We start from the raw sequence: 4,183 nt of genomic DNA on the forward strand, positions 1-4,183 counted from the left end.
CTAAAGTGCGGACGACTTGAAACGCTTACTGGTGGAGATCAAGGACTGCAGCCTTCAGGATGGATCACAACTCAATGTAAAGAAGACCCAAATCCTCACAATAAGTAACATCGTGGTAAATTGTGAAAAAGTTGAGTTTATCAAATATTTTTTTTTACTTGGATCCATAAGCATTGCCCATGGAAGCAACAGTCAAGAAATCTTATGTACATCTGCTGCACAAGATTTCATTCGAGTCTTGGAGAGCAAGAATGTTACTTTGAAGAGTAATGCGTGACTGATCCAAGCCATGGTATTTTCCTTTGCCTCCTATGCATATGAAATTTAGATACTGAATAAGGAAGACTGTAGGAGAACCAATGCATTTGAATTGTGGTGATGGAGAAGAATCTTGCAAGTACCATGAACCGCTAAATGGCAAACAGTCTTCATGGTGGAAGAAGAGAGGCCCAAGTGTTCCTTAGAGACAGATGGCAAGACTTCACCTTACTTACTTTGGACATGTCGTCAAGAGAGAGCAGCCCCCGGAGAAGGACATCATGTGTGGTGAAGTGGTAAAGCAAAAAGAGAAAGGCCCTCAGTGAGATGGATTGACACAGTGGATTGCAGTGAAGGCTCAGGCCTAGGAACAATTGTGAGCATGGTGCAGGACTGTGCAGTGTTTCATTCTGTTGTACATAAGGGCCACTGTGGGTTGGAGCCAACTCTAGGGCAACTAACAGCAAGAAACTATTAGCTAATAAATATCTGTTCTTTTTTTTTAAATTATTTCATTGGGGGCTCATACAACTCTTATCACAATCCATCTATCCACCCATTGTGTCAAGCACATTTGTACCTTTGTTGCCATCATCATTCTCAAAACATTTGCTTTCTACTTGAGCCCTTGGTATCAGCTCCTCATTTTCCCCCTCCCTCCCCACCCCCAAATGTCTGTTCTTTTAAAGCTTCTATTTTTGAGCACGTGGTTATAGAGCCATCAGTAGCTAATACACCCATGATGACGTGGATAGCTGCCAAGGGGTCAACTCAAGGAGACTCCCTGTGTGCAAAGTAAAACTTCAGCACGGACTTTTCAGGGCTGTGACCTTTCGGAAGCAGACCAGTCAATCTCTCTTTGTGAGCCCTTTGCCTGGTTGGAACTTTCAACTTAGTAGTCAAGCTTTTAAGCATCTGAACCCCCCAAGAACTCCATCACCATGGTAACTGAGAGGACACATTTAAGTGGTAGGGTTTCAGGTTCTCTCTCTTCCTACTTTTCATAGTTCCAAATTACTATCAAAATTGACTACTTTGAATTTTGAAAAAAAGAGTTAATTTATTGAATGACTAATTTTTTGTTTTATTTTCAAGAAGAGAATGCCCTATCTTTTAAAGGAGCCACTGTAAAGGAAGCCTTTTGGTGTACCACAATCTAGCTCACAGAGAATTCTTATACCACAGAGAGATTCCACAACAGTTAAGAGCTGACTCAGTTATAAGAGAAAAGACTTGATACTACAAATATAGTATCCTCAGCACCACATCTCCTAACAAAACTGGGTTAATCTCTAGCACAGGACCTAATTCAATATGGAATAATATTTCAATTTTTATCTTTAATTTTATTTACTAAATAGACTGGCATTCTACATGTTGATAATAGAGTTAAACTTTATTCCCACATTTTAAAAGTGCATTTCATGAGCTAGCATACCAATTTTAACATTGCTTTTGGGAACATATATCCTGTTTTAGACAACTCATTTGTAACATAATTCAGTTTTACTTGGCAACTACCTATGTATGCCTATCAGAAAAATCATATAGGTAAAAGACCTTTTAAGCTTTGATTATATTGCCCAGGATTGGTCTTAAAGTATTTGCAGTCTTTATTCCCAGGTAAATGAATAAAAACAAACCATAAGCTGAGAAAGTTAGATGAGTATCTCACTTCATATTTAATCCTAAGAAGCAACCATAGTCTCTTGAGGTTTCCCTAATTAGGTTATAGCACAAAATAGTTGAATGGGGAAGGTCAAAGCAAGTTCTAAATTAGTTTAGCAAAAATAGCAAGTCAATAAGTATGTTTTTATCTAATTACAATAAACAGGCTAAGACAAGTGAATTGTGTAACCTGTTAATAATTATACCTTGTATCTTCAAATTACAATTACCAAGAAATAACAATTTTATGCCAAGCTGATTTCTTTAGAAGTTTAAGCCATAGAAAACCATTTCAGAATCACGATCATCTTGATTATATGTGGTAGTCACCTAATCTGGTGTCAATTTAAGGATTAAGAGTATAGGGGTGGAGTCTAGACTGTCAATCTGGGGGTAACCAACGAGACTTCTGTGCGGGCAAGGCCTTCTCCTGATAATTCAGGGAAATCTGGTACTTCCTCTTTGGAGGCGGAAGACATCTCTCTCTCTGCCACTCCCTGGGAGACACTGCAGCTGACAAGACTTCTGAAGCTGGAGAAGCCAGGTAGAGACCCCTGCCACCTCTGAGATGCTTAAAATGCCACTGGATCTAAAGACTTTCTACTCACTAGCCTGTGATTGTCCTGCATTCAGCATCATTGCAAGAGTTTCCTGGGTCTTAATAAGACTTTATAGATTGGTATTGGACATATGGGCTAATGTCGGACTTGTGGACTTGACCTGGACTGGGCTGGGATGTTTTCTCAGTGTTCAATTGTGCTTGTATATAAATTTCTTTCTTATACACATATGAGTGTCCATGGATTTGTATCTCTCATCTACCCAGACTAACACATTTTGTAATCAATTTTGATAATACCTAGAATAGCATATATATTTAAACAAGTTGATAAAATATGCATACCAAATAATTTTATGAGGCAGGACTATGCAAACTAAGACATCAAGTGCATTATTAAGTTCACTCCAGGAGACTATTACACAGAATATTATCATGAACATACATAAATATGGTTCCTCCCCTAAGAGTATGCCATTTGTGTTAGACAAATTTTTGCTAAAATGAGACTTCACTTCTTATCCAAAGAGTCTCATATTCTCTGGCTTATTTTTTTGAAGTTGAAAAAAATCTTTTCATTACTTTTATGATCTTTTGCCCATCATGTTGTTGATTCATCTTCTATAACAATCCTTTTTTCTACCTCCTCACTAAATTCTGTGAATCAGGATCAAAGACAAAGATGTCTGAACTGCTGAAAGAAATGTATGATACTTTAACCAATTGAAGAAAACTCATTGATACCATCCATGGTGGGTTTTTTTCTTTCTTCAAATAACTAGGTCATTAAGGATCAGAAATCATAGAGTATCTTTGCTAAGAGAAAAAAAAAACACTAGGTATTTGTTAAGCAAAAATATGCATTCATTAGTCTGTGATTCTAGATGTAATCAAGTTCAGGTAATTTAGTTTTAGATAATAGAGCATAATATTATTGAGGGAAGGCATTCCAAAGTGAACCATTACGTGTAATTCAGTCTCTAAACTATGGTTCGTCAGAGCTCTACCTTGCAGATTTTAACAGGGAAATGTGGCGAGCAAATGTGAGAGGATCAAAGGAAAGGAAGTTCATACAGCTGTTCTGCTGAGAATTAGACAAACCGTGGTCATGAAAGATAGATCTCTTTTGCTTCCCGAATTCAATTCAAATCAGCAAATGTATATTGAGTTCATATTATTTGTGTCGCTATTTAATCTAATCATGATCTTTGAGTTAGATCGGTCCTTTTCAGACCCAAGCCCATCACGGTTGAGTCAATTCTAACTCGTAGCAACCCCATCAGACAGAGTAGACCTGCCCCGTCGGGTTGCCATGGCTGTAAGCTTTATGGCAGCCCACTGCCTCATCTTTCTCTCAAAGAATAGCTGGTGGGTTTGAACCTCAGACCACTGAGTAAGCAGTTGCGTGCTTAACCACTGCAATACCAGAGGTCCTAAAGGTCACTTTAATCCAAGAATCTTCCCAATAAGAGGAATTTGATACGGGTTTTGGTTATGATGTGATATTTCTTGAAGTCTTTTATTAAAAGTCATCAGGAAACTGTCTAAAGATGCCTGAGGAGACAAGCTCTTTTCAGACATCCTTGCATTTCAAAGTGAACACCTCTGGGTGAGTGAAACTTCCTAATTCGCTCTTCTCTCCCAGTGTCTGTAACTCCCACCCAGCAGGGCATGTGCAACATCAGAGGGGATTGGCCA

The sequence above is a fragment of the Echinops telfairi genome, unplaced genomic scaffold (assembly GCF_000313985.2).
Source record: "Echinops telfairi isolate 266 unplaced genomic scaffold, ASM31398v2 ScPeMD7_23;HRSCAF=83, whole genome shotgun sequence".
NCBI classification, from domain to species: domain Eukaryota; kingdom Metazoa; phylum Chordata; class Mammalia; order Afrosoricida; family Tenrecidae; genus Echinops; species Echinops telfairi.